The sequence below is a fragment of the Lathyrus oleraceus genome, chromosome 4, assembly GCF_024323335.1.
Source record: "Lathyrus oleraceus cultivar Zhongwan6 chromosome 4, CAAS_Psat_ZW6_1.0, whole genome shotgun sequence".
NCBI classification, from domain to species: Eukaryota; Viridiplantae; Streptophyta; class Magnoliopsida; order Fabales; family Fabaceae; genus Lathyrus; species Lathyrus oleraceus.
This window is the reverse complement of record NC_066582.1, coordinates 136595261-136615214: the sequence shown is the minus strand read 5'-3', so window position 1 is coordinate 136615214 and position 19954 is coordinate 136595261. Positions and strand designations below refer to the sequence as shown.

General features: G+C 38.2%; 1 non-coding gene and 1 pseudogene across 1 annotated transcript; one reads left to right on the top strand and one right to left on the bottom strand.

Annotated features, from left to right (window-relative positions):
• Positions 1 to 19954, bottom strand: part of LOC127136401 (uncharacterized) — a 179154-nt pseudogene that overhangs the window by 1356 nt on the left and 157844 nt on the right.
• On the top strand, positions 1862 to 1968 carry LOC127077755 (small nucleolar RNA R71). The gene has a single exon (XR_007787530.1). It is a non-coding gene; the product is annotated as a small nucleolar RNA R71 (small nucleolar RNA).

The following is a 19954-nucleotide window of genomic DNA, read 5'->3' as shown; positions in this document are numbered from 1 at the left end:
TATTACTGGTTGTTCAAGTTCTAAGTCTAGGAATTCATATCTCAGATTTTTGGGAAGTGTTTTCAGGTCGAGGGTTGGTTTCTTAAGGCATTGCGTAGGATCTGATGTTATTGCTAAACATTGGTTCAGTCTGTCTTCTACACGATAGTCGGACAAATCGTCATTTTCGAATTCTGTTTCTTTTATGCATTCATCGATGATATCCATGAAGTAACATGTGTCTTCTATCGCAGGTGCTTTCAAAAATTGGGAAAGAATAAACTCAATTTTCTCTTCTCCTACTTCGAAAGTGAGTCGTCCTCGTTTTACGTCTATGATAGCACCGGCAGTTGCTAAGAAGGGTCTTCCCAATATAATGGGGGTAACTTCATCTTCTCTTATGTCTATAACTATAAAATCGGTGGGAATGTAAAATTGACCTATGCGCACGGGAACGTTTTCAAGAATTCCTACGGGATATTTAACAGAACGATCTGCTAATTGCACAGACATTTTAGTTGGTCTTAATTCTCCCATTTCAAGTTTCTTGCATATGGACAAGGGCATAACACTGATACCGGCTCCTAAATCGCATAAAGCTTTGTTTATGACAAATTTTCCTATATGACAGGGTATAGAAAAACTACCAGGATCTTTAAGTTTAGGAGGCATATTTTGGATTATTGCGCTACACTCAGCAGTGATTGTAACAGTTTCGTTATCTTCAAGTTTCTTTTTATTAGATAAAATTTCTTTTAAGAACTTAGCATATGAGGGCATTTGTGTAATAGCTTCTGTAAAAGGAATTGTGATGTTTAATTGTTTCAGTAGGTCAACAAATTTTTTAAATTGGCCTGCGTTTTTGGTTTTAATTAGCCTTTGAGGATAAGGGATATGTGGTTTGTAAGGCGGTGGAGGTACATAAGGTTCTTTTTTTTCTACGGTTTCCTTATTACACTCTTCCTTTTCCTTAGATTTACCTTCTTCCTCAGTTAACTTTTTAGAGTTTTGGTTCTCAATCCTTGGGTCAGATGGTCCTTCTACCTCTGTACCACTTCGTAATATAATTGCGTGAGCGTGGCCTTTCGGATTAGGTTGTGGCTGTCCAGGAAATGTACCAGTTGGGGCAGAAGTAGACACTTGTTGTTGAGCTACTTGCGAGATTTGTGTTTCAAGCATTTTGTTATGGGTAGCCAGGGCATCTACTTTACTTGCTAGTTGTTTAATCTGTTCGCTAGTGTGTACATTCTGGTTTAAGAACTCTTTATTGGTTTGCTGTTGAGAAGCTATGAAGTTCTCCATCATGATTTCCAAGTTGGATTTCCTAGGAACGTTATTGTTAGGTGTAGATGGGGTCGGCTTTTGATATCCAGGTGGTACAGCTGGAGCTTGACTTGGTGCGTATAAAGCGTTGTTACTTTTATACGAGAAATTAGGATGGTTCTTCCAGTTTGAGTTATAGGTATTCGAGTAAGGATTTCCTTGAGCATAGTTCACCTGTTCTGTTTGAATTCCTGTTAGGAGTTGACAATCTGTAGGAGTGTGACCTTGAATTCCACAGACCTTGCAATTTTGAGTTATGGCAACCACGGTGGCTGGAGGTGATACATTTAAACTTTCAATTTTCTGGGCAAGAGCATCCACTTTTGCATTAACATGATCAAGGCTACTTATCTCGTACATGCCACCTTTTGTTTGAGGTTTTTCTACCACTGTTCGGTCGCTTCCCTACTGATAATGATTTTGGGCCATGCTCTCGATAAGTTGATAAGCGTCGGTGTAAGGTTTATCCATAAGCGCACCACCGGCGGCGGCGTCTATTATTAACCTTGTGTTGTACAAGAGACCATTGTAGAAGGTGTGAATTACTAACCAGTCCTCTAAACCATGGTGTGGGCAAAGTCTCATCATGTCCTTGTATCTTTCCCATGCTTCGAAAATAGATTCGTTATCTTTTTGCTTAAATCCATTTATCTGGGCTCTTAACATAGCTGTTTTGCTTGGAGGAAAATATCGGGCAAGAAAGACTTTCTTCAACTCATTCCATGTGGTGACTGAGTTGGAAGGAAGAGACTGAAGCCATCTTCTAGCTTTATCTCTTAACGAGAAAGGAAAGAGACGAAGTCGAATTGCCTCTGAAGTGACACCATTAGCTTTAACAATGTCAGCGTATTGGACAAATACGGATAAATGAAGGTTTGGATCCTCGGTAGGATTTCCAGAAAATTGATTCTGTTGCACTGCCTGCAACAGCGAAGGTTTAAGTTCGAAGTTGTTCGCTTCGATTGCGGGTGGAGCAATACTCGAATGCGGCTCATCCTGTGATGGAGCAGCGTAATCTCGAAGAGCACGAGCTGGTTCGGCCATCACTGGTATCGTTAAAGGAAGGAGATTTTTGAGATCAGGAACTTCGATTGGAGGAAGATTGTTTCTAGCACGATACTCCCGAATTCGTCGTAATAATTGGAGATATCGTTCGACGTCGTTGATTCGTAAGTAATATGGCTCGCCTTGTGAGCGAGTGTGTGGCATACAAATCAACGAAAAAGGGAAAAAATAAAAATTGCCTTAGTCTCTACAGCGTAACAGAAGAGTTACGATATCGACTAAATAAAAGTCCCCGGCAACGGCGCCAAAAACTTGGTCGCGACTTTATGAGTCTATTGGGGTACTAACTGCAAGCGCACAGTCTAATCGCGTAGCTTTAAAAGATATCGATCCCACAGGGACTTAATGAATCGATCTACCGTTTTTCTAGGGTTACTGCGTAAAGCTAAGGCGGATGATACTTTAATGATTAGGGGAAAAAATAAAACTAAATTTGGATCTAGATAAAATATCAAATAATATGGATATCAGTATGTAGTTCGTCGTATTTGGGGAATCAAATCTTCGTTGGTCTTTTTCTTAATTTTAAAATAAGTCTTTTCAGTAGACACTATTAATTAAAAGTCTTTTCCTCAAACTCTCGCTCTGTTGAATCAGACTATGACTTTATATTTTAACGTATGCTCTCACTATTTCGTTAAGTCTAAAATCACTTTTGAAAATAATAGAATCTATAGAAACTCCTTTTGAGAAAATACTAACCGTTTAAACGCCCTCGTCTCAAACTCTCGCTCTGTTGACTTAGATTATATGATTAAACTTAAATGCTTGACTCTCGTCCTCACATTTAACTTTTAAAAATAATTTTTGAAAATAATTAGAATTTAATTAACCTTAAAAATTGCTTTCGCTTCAGCTTGCTGCTTTTCCTAGAAAATCTTCTTTTTGCACCCCTTTTCTTTCTTTTTCACATGTGCTTTAAATAATGATACCTGAAATAAATAATAAGAAAATGCCGAGTAATATCGAATAATATAAAGTAAATTGAATCAAATAACGATATAATTTAATTAAATCAAGTCTAAAAAAGTGATATAGTTTCATGTTATCAAAATACAAGTGAAAGAGTAATTATCCTTTTTCTACATGTAGATGACTTATTGATCACAAGCAGAAATTGAAAGTGTATTTCAAAGTTCAAGAGTGAACTTACGAAATAGATTGAGATGCCTTACCATGGTCTCAAAACATGCTTCCTTGATATTGAGTTCCACAAGTCCAAAAGGGGACTGCTCGTGCACCAAAGAAGATATGCTCTTGAGATATTGAAGAAGTTTGAAATGGAGCATTGCAATGATGTCATTTCTCTAGATGAACCAAGGTTACAGTTGTCTAAGAATGAGGATGAGAAAGATGTTGATCCAACTCAATGTAGGAGGTTTATTGGATCCTTGCTTTACTTGTGCAATATGCGACCGGTCTTGGCATTTAGTGTCGGTATTGTGAGTAGGTTCATGGGGAAACCGAAGGTGTCTCACTTGGCAACAGTCAAAAGGATCCTATGATACATCAAAGGTTCTGTTGGTTGCAGAACTCTATTTCCCGCAGAGGATATTAGCATAAAATGGAATTTGATCGGTTTTACCGATTCCAACTGATGCGGAGATAAAGATGACTGGAAGTATATAGTTAGATACATATTTATGTTTGGTGTGAAACCAATCTCATGGTGTTCGAAGAAGGAACTGGTATTTGCAGTATCATCTTGTGAGGTCGAGTAAATTTCCACTTCGTTATGTGTGTGCCAAGTCGAGTGGCTTATGAATCTATTTGAGGAGTTGGGCAGCAGTGAGGGTGAGGCTGTCACACTCCTAGTTAACAATGTTTTCGTGATTAATCTTTCTAAGAATCCAATTGCACATGGGAGGAGCAAGCATATTGAGATGAAGTTTCACTATTTTAGGGAACATATTAGTGAAGGAAGATGTAAGACCCCAATTTTGACCCTAAGATCCCTCATGCAATCTCATCATTTGCATTGGCTTTGGGATCACACTTTGGAATCCTCCTTACCCCTCATTCATTGGGTTTGCATTGGGAAAGATCACCAAGCACATTTGATTGTATCATACTTTATTTTCATTGTTTACTAACCAAAATACCAAAAATATGTCTATGTGTAGCTTTGTTTCTTTTGTAGGTGTGTGTCCATCTATGCCCCCAACAAGTTCACAACTAAGGTTTGAGACCCTTAATGCAAGGAAATCAATCAAGGAAAGGTTCTTAATGGTTCTAAACATCATATATGGATCCCCATGTTCATTATTTGTCATTTTGATCAAGAATTCATCAAGAGTTTGAAACGTGTTTGCCTTGGAAGCCCTAATTCATTTGGGTATCTTGTGTGACTTCCTCGGCAAGTTTATTCATCATTTGATCAAAAATATAAAGGGATACTTCATTATACATCATCTCAAGCATATATGTCCCTCCATGAGCCCCAAATATCAAGAGAACTTCAAGTTTGCAAGTTGGTTCAAAGAGGTTGACTAGAGAAAGTCAACTGGTCAAATCTAGGGTTCCCTAGACCCTATCTCCTACAATTTTTGTCATATGAAAATGATTCCAATATCAATGTTACTCTTTATGACAATCCAAACAACTTTCATGTTGACATCAAGAGCTATGTTTGCTTGGAAGGTCATTTTTTATGGTGAAAGATTATAGGTCATTTTTCCTGTGCCCTAGTTAGGAGGTCAACCTCCAAGGATCATAACTTGCTAAATTTTTATCATATGAAGACCATCCAAGTTTCATGATCAATTTCAAGATGTCATCTCCAACTTTCATTCTTTGAGAAATGGAAAATTCAACTTGCAAGGGCATGTGCTAAGAGGAAATATTATAGGTCATTTTGGGCCATTACCATTGAACAAGCAATTTTCCTCAACTTCTAAAATCTATACCTCCCTCATGCCAAATTAAAATGGTGTCAAATTTGTGACCAAATTTAATAGGAATGAAATGGCTACAATTTTGGCGAAGAAACCACTTTCATTTGAAGCTCATAGAAAAAGTTATTCAAGGTGGAAGAAGTGGTCATTTGACTTTGTACTTAGAAAATTTTCAACTATGTTTGATTTCTCGAACTTTCACCTCAAAATTCATCATTATCCAAGCTCCAAATGGAAAAGTCTTCAACATCAAAGTTTCTCCCGTTCATGTTAGCTTTCTGAAACATCCAAGATCATGGCATTTAGAGCATTTTTGAGTGACTTGCGTATGGGTGTAATGCATGGCTTCATTTGGTAAGATCAATGTCCAATTTCCATTTCCCTAATGCATGACCACATGATATCATTTCAGGTTGATTAGCACATAATGCTGGATCTTTTGGAATCATTCAATGGGCCTTGAACACGCCCATGCAACCATATAACCAAGGGTTTCTATTTATGACAAGTTTTTGAAAGTGTGTGGAAAGCAATACAAGAGCCTATATATACATCACTAGCTGCTCAGAATCGAGAACCTTGTCCCAAGCTTTGCTCCTACAACCTTCCCGTCACCATTAGAGGATAATCTTGAAGGTTTTCATTTGAAAATCGAGTTTCAAATTCACTTCTGTTTTGAAGTTGAAACTCCAAGAGTCCAAGCCAATTAAGCTTTCATTTCATCTCATGCGAACAAGTAGAAGCAAACCCAAGCCATTTGAGATCCAGATCAAGCTTCATCACTGCAAACAGAAGGTGACTTTTGTGAATTTGTCTTCTTCGATTCTCCCTCAATTCTCAACTATTTTGATTGATTTTTGGTTGGCTGAAGTCCTACCAATGTAGGCAACAAGATTGAGTTTCTTTGAGGTCAACTCGAAGCAACTCAGATCATGCACCTCAAACTTCAAGTCCACATATCTTTCAATATACTTGGAATTAGGTGAAATTGAGGCCAGAATCAAGCTCCTGAGCATTTTTTTCTTTAAATTAGTGTATGCACTTTTTATTTTAGTGAACTTTGGTGGTGGACCAGTCCGGTGAGGTCCACCGGAGAAGATGACCGGAGCTAGGGCTCCGGTGGTGTGTTGGCACGCCTCATGGCCATCTGATCATGTTGGAACGTATTAATTCGAGTCATTCCTTTTAAATACAAAGCATGTGACGCGTTGACTGCAGTGCACCATAGAACGCTCACGCTTGACCATCAGATCTACCACCTCAATTAGTGAGGGAGATCTGATGGCCCGTGTTTTTTCTAATTTCTGATTTTCCATTTAACCCATTTATTTTGTTTAATTCATATTAAATTCATTTTAATCCAAACAACATGAGACTTTCACCAAAAATCTTTAAATATTTTGCTCTTCCATATTTTGAATTAAAATCATTTTTTGGAGTAATTTTGATATTTTTCATGAATAAAATGATTTTGACTTATTTTTAAATATTTTAAAATACTTATGACTTTCCAAAAATTATGAAATTTTTTGTCTAAGGATCTTTGACCTTGATTGACCTAGGATAAATCCCTTGGCCATTTATTTGGTGTTTTGAAGGGATTTGAGGTTTTGTCCATTTAAAAATGCATTTTAATTCATTTTAAAATTGTTTATTAATTAAAAAATTGTTCAAAAATTATGTTGAGCCATTTTTATGGTCTTGTGATGTTTGACTTTCTATTTGGCCTTGATCATGGTTGATTTGACTTTTATTTGACCAATACTATAGGATTTAAGGGATTGATGAAATGTACATTTCATCTCCCAAAGTGAATGGATAATATTGATCAGATGAAATTCCTCCTATGATCAATTTGGATTTCTATTTCCCCTTCCCTCTTCACCTTCATCTCTATTCTTCCCCAATCCATCATTGACCAATGATTTCTCTAGTGTCTAAATGCTAGTTGATTCATCAATGACCTTGTGTCAGATGAATCAACATGAGTCTGACTGAGATAGATCTTTCCCATTTCTTTTAGTGTTTTGCATGTATTAGGAGTTTGGTTCTTTGTATAAAATCTCTAACATGTATTAACACCCATATTTTTATTGTCCGACCTCAAATAGTTGTGAATTTTACATAAGTCCTATTACAATTGCTTAACATATAGCTAAATTTGTCCCTCAAGGCATAGCATTCTAGTAAGTGAGATTGTAAGTCTCCCATTCACGGTATTGTGTGGAAACTTGACCTTTTTCCATTCATGAGAGCTAGTGGCACACTTGTTAATTTATCCAAGTTGGAGCCCTTTCTCATGGATGATGTCTTGGTTCATGGATTCATACTTGTGAATGAATGGTTGAGTGTTCTCCAAAGAATGACTTAATCAATTAAAACTCTTCACTAACATTTGACTAACCATTGACTAACTTCTTGTTAATGTTGATTTTCTTTCAAGTCATTTACTTAATGCAATTTACATTTTAGTACCTTTATCATTCATTTACATTTATATTTCATGCAACTTGTTTATGTTTCAAGTACTTTTCACTTTGCTCATTTGAGTCATATCTTGTGATTGCATACATTGTTTGTTTGTCTTTGTTTTGTTTGTAGTTTTAGGACCTTAAAATACTTAATAACAACAAAAACTATGAAAAACATCTTGGTGGACTGTTAAACTTGATCTGAAGTTTTGGACTTAGAATTAGGCAACATTCTTAATGCTAAAGGACTTGGCCAATGCCTGTAAGACCCCAATTTTGACCCTAAGATCCCTCATGCTATTCTCGACATATGCATTAGCATTGGGATCACACCTTGACTCCTCCTTACCCCTCATTAATTGGGTTTACATTGGGAGAGATCACCAAGCACATCTAAGTGTATCATACTTCATTTTCCTTGTTTACTAACCAAAATACCAAAAATGGCATTGTATAGTTTAACTCTTTGTAGGTAGTGCACATGCTCACCTATGCTCTATCAAGCTCACATCTAGGGTTTAAGACCCTCATTGCAAGGAGCTCAGTCAAGAAATGGTTTACTAAGGCTCTAAGTATCATATATGGATCCCTGAGATCTTCACATGTTATTTTTATCAAGAAATCATCAGGAGTTTGGAGTTGGTTTGCTTTGGAAACCCTAAGTCATCTGGGTATCTTATGTGACTTCTTCAACAAGTTTCTTCACCACTTGGTCAAATATTTCAAGGGATACTTAAAACTTCATCATATTATGCATATATGATCCTCCATGAGTCCCAAAAGTCAAAATAATATCAATTTAGCAAGTTGGTTCATGGAGGTTGACCAGAGGAATTCAACTGGTCAAAACTGGGGTTACCTAGACCCTATCTCCTACAATTTTTGTCATATGAAAATGATTCCAAGAGAAAAGTTACTCTAAATGACATTACAAACAAGTTTAATGTTAAGGTCAAGATCTATTTTGCCTTGTAAAGTCATTTTTTATGGTGAAAGATTATAGGTCATTTTATCTAAACCCTAATTTGGAGGTCAACTTCCCAAGACCATAACTTGCTCAATTTTTATGAGATGAAAGTAATTCAAATTTAATTATCAAATTAAAGATATCTACTTCAACTTTAATGTTTGGATGAAGTGCAAATTCAACTTGCAAGTACATGTGATAAATAGAAACATTATAGGTCATTTTGGGCTAATACCATTGAACAAGTGATTTTCCTCAACTTCTAAAATGTATAACTCCTTCATTTTAAATCCAAATGATGTCATATTTGTGGCCCATTTGAAGTAATTTGAGAGAGCTACAACTTTGATGAAGGAATATTTTTCATTTGAAGCCCATATAAAAAGTTACTCAAGGTGGAAGAAGTGAACATATGGCTTGATACTTAGAATTTTTTTGATATGTTTAATTTTCCAAACTTCCACCTCAAAATTCATCATGATCCAAGCTTCAAATGAAAAAAGTGTTCAACATGAAAGTTATTCCTCTTGATCTAACCTATCCAAAAAGTTTAAATTCTTCTCATTTGGATAAAGTATGAATGACTTGCGTATGGCTTAAAGTTGAAGGACCATTTGGAAGATTTGAAGTTCCACTTCTCATACACGAATGTATGGCCTTTCCATATGATTTCAGCATTGCTTACTAATGATTTTGGACCTAAATGCATCATTTGATGGGCCTATCACACGCCCATGCAAGCATGCAAGGGAGATTCCAACTTTTGGCCAAAAATGGAAGTATGCAATTACCAATCTCCTTGGCTATCAATCTCCTTTTGCTCAGAATTAAAGAACCTGGCACGCAAGCTTTGAATCAGCAACCCTAAACCCTTACATTCAAAGGATAAGCTTGAAGATTTTCTTTGAAAATTGAGTTTGAATCTCTCAACTGTTTTGAGATTGAAACTCCAAGAGTCCTTCCTTCTCTTTGATCCATTTCCACTCTATCAAGCATCTGAAGCAAGGCCAAGCATAACTGAAAGCAAGATCGTGTCAATCTGAAGCTACATTGAAGGTGATTTTCAGAATTTCTCATCTCTTCGATTCTCACTCAATTCTCCATTTTTCTTGTTGATTTTTGGTTGTATGAAGTTCTACCAATGTAGGCAACAAGATTGAGTTACTTAGAGGTCAAATCGAAACAACTCAGGTCATGATCCTCAAGTTACATCTCCCTGTATCTTTCTATATACTTGGGGTTAGACAAAATTGAGGCCAGATTCGAGCTCCTGAGCATTTTTTCTTTAAATTCATCTCCTCCTTTTTTATTTTGGTGATGGTTGAGGGCGGACCAATCCGGTGAGGTCCACTAGATAAGAAGACCGGAGCTCTGGCTCCGGCGATGTGTTGGCATCCTTCTGAACCACATGATATTTTCAATTTGTTTTAATCTAGGGCGTACAAAGTGATTACCACGCGTGTGAGACATTTGACTTGGTGAATGCTGGAACGCGCTATCAGATCCACTTGATCTACCACCTCAATTAATGAGGGAGATCAAGTGGTCCACGTTTTTTTGTAATTTCTGATTTTCATTTTAATTGCCTTATTTTCATTAATTCATACTAATTTTAATATAGATCCAAAAAATATGGGACTTTCACCAAAAAATTTCAAATATTTTTCTCTTTTATTTTCTGAATTAAAATTATTTTTTGGATCAATATTAATATTTTTCATGATTTAATTGTTTTTGTGCATATTTTTAATTGTTTAAAAATACTTTTAAGTTTCCAAAAATTATGAATTTTTTTCTCCAAAGTCCTTTGACCTTGTTTGACCTATCATAAATCTCTTGGACATTTATTTGGTGTTTTGAAGAGGTTTTAGGTTTTTGATCAAACATAATTTAATTTAATGCATTTTTAATTGATTTTAATTTGTTTAATTGTGAATAAATTGTGTTGAGCTATTTCCATTGACTTGTTGAGTTTGACTATGTTGCTTGGGCCTTGGACAAGATTGATTTGACTTTGTTGGATTAAAATCATTGGATTCAGGGGATTGATGAAATATACATTTCATCTCCCAAAATGAATGAATGACTTTAATTTGGTAAAAGTCCTCCCATGACCAATTTGTGTTTGTCTCATTTCCTCTCCCTCTTCATCTTCAATCCCTTTCTATCCTATCCATTTCATTGACCTATGATGTCTCTATATCCTAAGGCTAATTGGTTCATAAACCAATATAAGTATGGATGAGATTAGGTCCACCCTTTTGCCATTTGTTTTAAGTGTGGTATGTTTTAGGAATATGGTTCATAATACCATATCTCTAACATGCATTAACACTAAAATTTCTATTGCCCGACCTCAGATAGTTGTGACTTCTACATAAGTCCAATTACGATTGCTTAACATAATGCTAAATTTTGACCCAAAAGCATAGCATTCTAGTAAGTGAGATTGTAAGTCTCCCCCTTTCATGGTATTGTGTGGAAATTTGGCCTTTTTTCCTTCCTTTGGAAGATGTATTGGTTCAAGGATTCATGCTTGTGAATATAGGGTTAGGTGTTCTCCAAAGAATGACTTAAGCATTGAAAAGCAAAAGCAATACTAACTTCTAATCAACTAACATTTGACTAACTTTTAATTTCAAGTCATTTACTTTATGAACTTTAAATTCAAGTCATTTATCATTTGCCATTATTCATACCATTTAACTTGTTTATATTGATGCCATTTTTACTTTGCTCACTTGAATCTTATATTGTGATTATATATACTTGTTTGTGTACTTTGTTTGTGTTTTTGACCTTTTGACCTTAATGTACATAATAACAACAAAAACTCTTAAAAAAATGTTTGTGTAGACTATTGGATTTGATCTGAGACTTGGACTTAGAACTAGGCAACATTCCCTATGCAAAAGGACTTGGCTAATGCCAACTTTTCTGAAATCGAGTGCTTGTGAATTAAACTTCCCTCTGATACGAGTGTTGAGATCCATCTGAGTTCATCTACTACAGGGCCTTGATGCAAATGTTACTTTGAACCTGTGTCTAATGCCTTATTCTGAGCCATTCAAGGAGTATGTCATCTGATACACGGGGAAGATTATGAAGAAGATCATGGAGTTGCTAGCTTGGATGTGACTATCTTTATTTGATGCCTTGCTCTTCATCTTTCTATTTGTGTATTGATATTGCTTGATTCTAAAGTCCAAGGGAAAATTGGGTTTCTATATTACATTTTTGTCTATTGGATTGCATCCCATTGGTCAGATCTTTTCAACTCTTAACTGTAACACCTCAAAATTTGCCTTCCTCTCTTGGGACTAGCTTAGCATATTGCATATCATTTTTAGGTCATTAGGCATTGCATATGGCATATCATGTGGTTACATTGTGCAAGTCATCCTCCTAAGTCTTGATCAGAAGATAAAGAGATCATGATGCAAGCTAGGGTTTCACTGGACTGATCACTAACTGTCTGAATATGGTGGAACAAATTAGGGTTTCTTGATTCTCAAAGAGATTGAGCTTGATCTTGGGTGAAATGGTACATCATCATCATCATGGTTTTGTCATCACCAAGAGATTGATCAGATACCTTGGGATTAGGGTTTTGACCACTGGTCAACCCTAATCAGTTGAATCATCTGCATTGGGCCAGTCAGGGATTGGCAAGGAGATGGGGTCTACAGTGGATATGGGGATCATCATGTGATTATATTGAGCTTATGGAAGCTAGGGTTTCATCATTGAGCCATGTCATTAGGAGTTTGAGGCTCAACTTGATCAGTGCATGGCCAAATTCATCTATCAGTTAGAAAAGTCAACTGTGGTCAACTGTGCCAAGAATGATGGATTTGGAGGTGGGAGAGGTTAGAGACACTTCATTCATGTTGAAACAAGTTTCATTTGACATTTCAAACATCAAGAGTGAAGAAAATAAAATCAGATGGAAACTTTCCAAAAATAGAAAGTGACTTGTAATTGAAAACTGCCAAAAATGGAAAGTTTTCCTCCTCAAAATTACGTGTCCAAAAATGCTTCAAATGAAATTTTGTTCAACATGAAAGTTGTAGATCTTGATCTCACCTTTCCAAAAAGTCCAAGAACATGAATTTCTCATGTGTGGTTGGCAAGTTATGGATTGATCATTGTCCAAAAAAGTTGAATTTCAAAGTGGCATAACTTTTGATTCACAAGGCCAAATTGAGTGAGGTTTCTTTGAGCAAACTCCATTTGACATGTACTATCATGATCCATCATCACATGTCATGAAAACTCATCACATAAAAAGTCCATTTTTCAAGTGAATTAATTTTAAAAAGTGGAGGGAAAAAGTGATTTTGAGAAATATTCATGGTTTTTACATAATTCCAATTGCATTAGCTCACATACACCATTTGAAACTTGCTGCAACAAAAAAATTCCACTGTTACATTGCATTGCATAAGTGTGGGTGAAATTACCAAATTGCCATTTAGCATAAAAGTGCATTTTCACTAATCCATTTCATTAGCACTAATTAGGATTAGAATCATCATTAACATAGCATATAAAAGCCTAATTGTAACTGTTTTCATCTTAATCATAACAGAATTCAGATCTAGATCTAGAAATCACAAAAACCTCTTCACTTTCTCTCTCACTTTTTTTTCCAAAAATCTCCAAAAACATTGCATTGTTCTTCATCAATTCATCATTTACATGCATTATTGAAGCTAATTGAAGCAAGATTTCTTCATTTCCAAGCCAAATTTTGGACTGTTAAAGTGAGGTGCAACAATGGCAATTCAAGATTTCATCAAGATCGTGCGTAATTGAGCAACAAGACTTGTTCCATTCACTTCTACAAGCATCATAGAAGTTCTGTTTTTACATTTCAAGGCCTAGAACGCGCGATTTAGCGACTGTCCTCAAATTAAGGTGAGTTTTCAACTTCAATGATTCTTGAAATTGATTGATGCTTTGGATAGATCTTGTTTAGTAGAGAATTCTGCACTTTGAACCACTAAATTTGGTTGAGAAACGAGGAAGTTATGATGATTTGAAGTTTCATGCATGTTTATGTTTGCTATCGATTTTTTTAAATCATGAGGAATTAGGCTAAATTAATTTGAGATTGTGAATGTACGCGGAAAGACCTTTCCGTTGATATAAAGTTTGTCCAATTTGGTGAACATTTGTTCTTGAGCCTATGAACACATGAAGAACATGAAGAACACTTGAAAAATTTCAAAAAAAGTGATTTAGATCCAAAATGGCGCCACTGTTCATGCTGCAAGGTGTTTGGCGCCACTTTTTCAAACGTGGACTCCCTTCGAATCCTGGCCGTGTCATTTTCTGTTTTGCCTTTTGTATTTATTTTCACCATGACTCCATGTTTCACCTTGCCTTGTTCATCATTTTTTAAATTTTTCTCCATGTTAATAAATTCATAACTTCATAACCATTAGTCCAAATAATGTGAGATTTTTTGTGGAATGATCCTTGTGATCTCTACTATTTTTTGGTTATTTTTAATAAAATTGTGCACGTGTAATTTTTGGAGTGGCCTAGGGTTTGTATGAACATGTCCTTTTGTGCACCTTGCTTGGTATTTTGCTCATGAAATGATGATGCTTAATTAGAAATTCATGAAATTTTGTATGTATGTTCTGGACTCATCCCTGGACCTTTTGGTATGTGGTTTGTAATTTTTGAGTTCCTGGATTGAGAGTTATGACATGATCTTTAGAGGTGTTACATTTTGTGCCATGCCATGCTTTGTGAAACTTCTTGATTTTATTTTCTATGCTTGTTGAACCTGAATTAAGCTGGATTTTTTCATGAGATTACATATTAATGTTGAGAATACATGTGAATTATTCTGGAATTTATGAATGCATTTCCTATTTGATTGGAATTGTCTCCCCTGTTTGGTCATTTGTTGATTTTTTGTGACACATGTTTGTATTTGGCTTGTGAAATTCTGGCCATTAATTGGATGGATGTGAAATTTGACATGTGAATTCTAGACACATTATAGGTCATTGTGGTTTTGTTCCCATCCATTTATCATGTTTTGTCAATGTTTTATGATTGATGGAAGTTGATGATTATTTTGATGCCTTGTGTTGGCTTGCTTGAACTTGTCTGAACTTTATGAATTTCATTGACCTACTTACCTTGATCCAAATAGCATGAAATTTGATATGCTACTCATTGAATGTGTTCTGTTTAGGCTTGAATATTTGTGGAATTTATTGAGCTGTTTTGATATTGATTTGATTGTGATCATTCTGTTTGCTCTAATGTGTTTCCAAAGTGCATAGTTTGGCATGTTTTGTATATGAAATGGATTTGGTGCATAGTTTTGGTGTGAGACCAATTGGATTCTCTTTTTGCTTGATAAATCTTGGTTTTGATTAATTTTCACTTGTTGTTTTGAATTTTTCATCTCCTTTGGACCCTAGGCTTGTCCTAGTGGTCTTGTTTCTCACGTTTGAATGTGATTTTCAGGTTGAGATGCAAATGCTTTAAAGGAGAATAATGCAAGTTAATTGAGTTTGATTTGGTTAATTGTTGTGGACTAACTTGTTTTATTTTGTAGGATGCTTGGCTCATTTGAGTTGATTGTGCTTTGCACATTGCATTGTTTGATTGTACATTGACTGTTGATTCTTATCTTGTCTGTTTTGACTGTGTGATTGGTATACTGACTGTACTAGATTGATTTCAGGTACCATAGTCGCTTTAGTTCTTTAAGAACTTGCTGTGCTGCTGCTTGGTTGTATAAACCAATTGAGGTAGACTCTCTTGTCTCCATGTAGTCTGGAAGACCTGGCTTGTTATTTAGCCAGGCAACTGTCTGAAGTCCTCCTTAAGAGGCGATGTTTGTGATTGTTTACTTTTGTCCCCAAGCAGGTAAAGACCTCTATGAGGCAATTGGCAGAACCCAAGGGATGTGCAATTCATCCCCTGCTATTTTGTTTGAGTCGTCCCTCTGCTCACACCACTGTGTTGATGCATTGGGACATTAACCCAAGATCTTGTACGTTTGTACAGTTGAGTCTAAGTCTTGAGTGTAGAAGGGTTCCTCCATTCTGGACCCACGCTCCTTTGTCTGAAGCTCTCCCTGGCCAGGGATAAGAGTTGTGAAGTCTCATCTTCACTCACCTTTCATCTGCTTCACCCTGACTCTCAATGTCAGGGTTAAGAGCGAACACTACCCTGTACAGTTGACTTGCCTCGGCAGTCCACCCTTGTTTGAGCCTCACTTGACTGGATATAGTGTGTGCTATGTGAATGTTTGCTTTATTTTGATTGAGCATGTGTGTTTTGTGTTTCCTGGTTAGGATTAGCTTGCTGTTGAGCAAGTTAGGATAGAAACCATAACATAGGGCAATGATGCATGATAACACTAGGCTCGAGTACAGCTCCCTAGTAGTGTGTCTCCCCTTGGTTTCTGGCTAGAATTTCTTTCCCTTTCAGGGGAACTACGTCGCCCTGATCCTCATACCAGATGAGGTACGTAGGCAGGAGACCGTGCGAGGTCTCTCCGGGCACTTTTCTTTCTTTTTGTGTGTGTGCTTGACGGTTATAGGCTCGAGTTCCCGACTCCCTATTAACTTGTTTGGTTGTTGTGTGCTTGGAAGTTGATGTAAGTCCATCGAGTGGCATTCGGGTTCCAGTGTGCGTGTGTTTTGGTTCGGATGCTGATGTAAGTCCAGTGATTGGCATTCAGGCTCCATGTTTGTCTGTGTTTGTGTTTGCTTGTTTGGCGTGCGTGAGCCGAACTACAGCAGCTCTGATTCTCGTTCCAGACGAGATACGTAGGCATAGGATACGATGTCCTAGCGAGCCCTCTTCCTCTTTTCCCCCACCTGTGTTGTCTTCGGTGTGTGTGTGTGATGTTTGTTTTAGCAACCTTTTCTTTCTTTAGAGCGTGGATCCCGTAGAGTACTACGGATGCGTAGGGGTGCTAATACCTTCCCTTCGCATAACCGACTCCCGATCCCATCTCTTTGGTCGCGAGACCATTTCCTTTCCAGGTTTACTCTGAGCGTTTCCTTTCCCTCTTTTGGGATAAATAACGCACGGTGGCGGCTCTGTGTTGTTTTGTTTCAGTCCGCCGGTTGTTTTTCGCGGATGCGACAGCTGGCGACTCTGTTGGGGATTTAAGATGTTGACCTGTGCTGGTCCATCTTCCCTAAGCGAGTCTCTCCTAGCGTTCTAGGATAGGGTTTAGGTTGCTTTGTACCGCTTTATTTATTGCATTTATTATTCTGATTGTGTATATGTTTGCATAAATATTTGCATGCATCATACTATCATGTTGATGTCCTCTGTGCAGGTGGTTCCTTTGTTTTGGGGTGGGTGTTCTGAGTGGGGCTAAAACCCAGGCCCGAGTATACACCTAGGATTAGTGTGGTCTCACGTTCCTCATTTGCTTTATCAGCATATTGTTGCAACGTGACATACCACAAGCCGGACGAGGTTCATTTGATAGTGCCCTTCCTTTGTGGAGTATCCACTCTGGTTGAGTCACCTCATCTGAGTTGTTGACTTCGGTGACCGATCATTTCCCGGATCTTTGGTTTAGACGATCTCAGGAGAGCTACAATGGCACACCCGAAAGGGCAAACCCATTGAGTATCTCTGCCCGATTGTCGAGACTATTATCCGCCTTAGGATGACCTGATTAGAATTTACCTGTGAGGGGAGGGTGATTCTTACAGATGCATGTTCTGTTGGTGACTTTGATGGTGACTGATGGTTCCGTGGATCAGAGTCATATTTATAAGTCGGATTTATGGCCGTTTATTTCCGAGACGCCGGAGTGATGTCCGTGTTATTTATTAGTGGGGATCCGTTTATTTCAGGATTCCCCGGGCCGATTCAGAAATGGTTATGGGTATCTGCTCAGAGATTGTTTGGTGATGATGATGATGTATCTGTCTTCCGTTTATTTCGGAACCCTTGAGTTGGATTTGTGGTTACATATTCCTTCAGATGGTTGTGATCGGTTCGAAGATCAGGGTTTCAGTGCAGTAAATGATCAGAGGACTTGGAGGATGGCAATGCAGTGCATTCATACATCAGCATCATTCCCATTTTGCATTCATCTGCACCTAAACTACGTCTAGCCATATGGGGAGTATTATTGATTGAGAATCTGGTTGAGAGACATCTTGAAATTCAGAATGTGGATGTCAAAATATTATCTGTCTCGATGAAACCAGGATCAAAAGACAAAAGCTTCCTCGTATGGATAGACGTTGCATTCATGCATATTAACCTGTTTGCTGTTTTGCAGGTATCAGTTCTAACGTGCGTGATTGTTTCAGGAATCATTGCTCGTGCTCGTAGAGTTGTACCTTTGCACTCAACCCGTCCTCACAGACACTTCACCAGACGCAATACTCCAAGGCTGATGGATCTCCCAAATACAGACGTTCTCGAGCTAAAAGATAAAATGAATGAGCTGATCAACATCATGCAGGGTTTTGCAGTTGGTCAGAAAGCTCTAGCTGACAAAGTCGAGAAGCTCGAGCGGGCTTCGGCGGCTAATAGTGGTGTCAACCTGGATGGTGTCTCCAACCAGGGGCTGGGCGGTTCTCGAGATGGTGGCAAGAGAGCAACTGTGGGTATGGTAAATAATAATGTTGGTGGGTTTGGCGCTGCCACAGGTGGTCAACCTGGTCAGAATCTGAAAGATAGTCTGTTCCCTCCATTCTTTGGGGTTGATGACGACAGAGAGGAGGACCGAGAAGCTGATCAATTCTCCATGCATAACGAACCGTTCGGTCAGTATGGTGCCCAACCTCATAATAAGGAGATTCAGTTGCTGGCTGAGAAGATCAGAGCTCTTGAAAGTTATGCCACTCCCGGTGTGGTAAATATGTCAAACATGGGGCTGGTTGAGGGGATTGTGATCCCACAGAAGTTCAAGGCGCCCGCATTTGATAAGTATAATGGGAGTTCCTGCCCAGAGACTCATCTTCAAGCCTTTGTCCGCAAGATCTTTGCATACACGATGGATCAAAAACTATGGATGTACTTCTTCCAGGACAGTCTGTCTGGAGGATCCTTGGAGTGGTACACCAAGTTGAAATCTTCTGATGTTAAGAGCTGGCAGGATCTTGGCGATGCCTTCTTTAAACAGTATCAGTTCAATGCTGACATGGCTCCTAGTCGTACCCAGCTGTAGGGTATGTTTCAGAAGTCAAGTGAAGGGTTTAAAGAGTATGCGCAAAGGTGGAGGGAGTTGGCTGCCAGAGTGCAACCTCCACTGGTGGACAGAGAGATGTCTGATCTCTTCATGGGTACCCTGCAGGGGGTTTTTGCTGAAAGAATGGTGGGTTGTCCCGTCACCAGCTTTGCTGACATTGTGGTGGCTGGGGAGAGAATTGAAAGTTGGTTGAGAATGGGGAAGATCCAGGGTGGTAATGCTTCGTCATCAGCATCGAAGAAGCCATTCGGGAATGGTCAGCGCAAGAATGAAGGTGAATCAAGTGCTGTGTATACTCAGAGAGGATACGGTAGGGATCGTTACTACCAGCACACTGCTGCGGTAACCACCCCTACTGGTAATCAGTCAGTACGACAGCCACGTCAGCCACCTCAACAGAGAGATGGGTACCAGGTGAGAGGAAAGGGGATTGATCGCCATTTTGATAGGCCACCCGTGACATATGTTGTTCTGTTTAAGAAATTGATGGATCTGGGGTTGGTTCAGCCAAGGACGATGGCTCCGTTGAGATCAGATCAGAGGCCTCCTAACTATGACGAGAACGCCCAGTGTGAATTCCATTCTGGAACACCGGGGCATAACATTGAGGGTTGTAGAGCATTCAAGAATGTTGTCCAGGATCTGGTAGACTCCAAGGCCATCAATTTTGCACCGTCTCCAAATGTTAATGCTAATCCCATGCCGGCGCATGGTCAGGCGATGGTGAGTGCAATTGCTGTAGATTCGGATCATGCCTGTGCAATGGGTGGAGAGATCAACAGTGACTGCGGGGTTGATGGTTGGATAAAGTCGTGCGTACCAGGAAGCTGGAAGGCCTAAAACAGATCATCACTGTCATTCTACTGGAAGAGTAATGTTTCTTGTTTTCAGTTTTATTTGCATGAAAGCCATACGTGTTGCCCGACACGTAATGGTCCATTGTAAGGGCCACCTCATGTTTCATTGTGCAACATTCTGCATCATTAATAAATGGATGTTTTTCAGTTAAAAGCGGTGTTCCCTGTTTTTCATTTATTTTTGCAGTTTA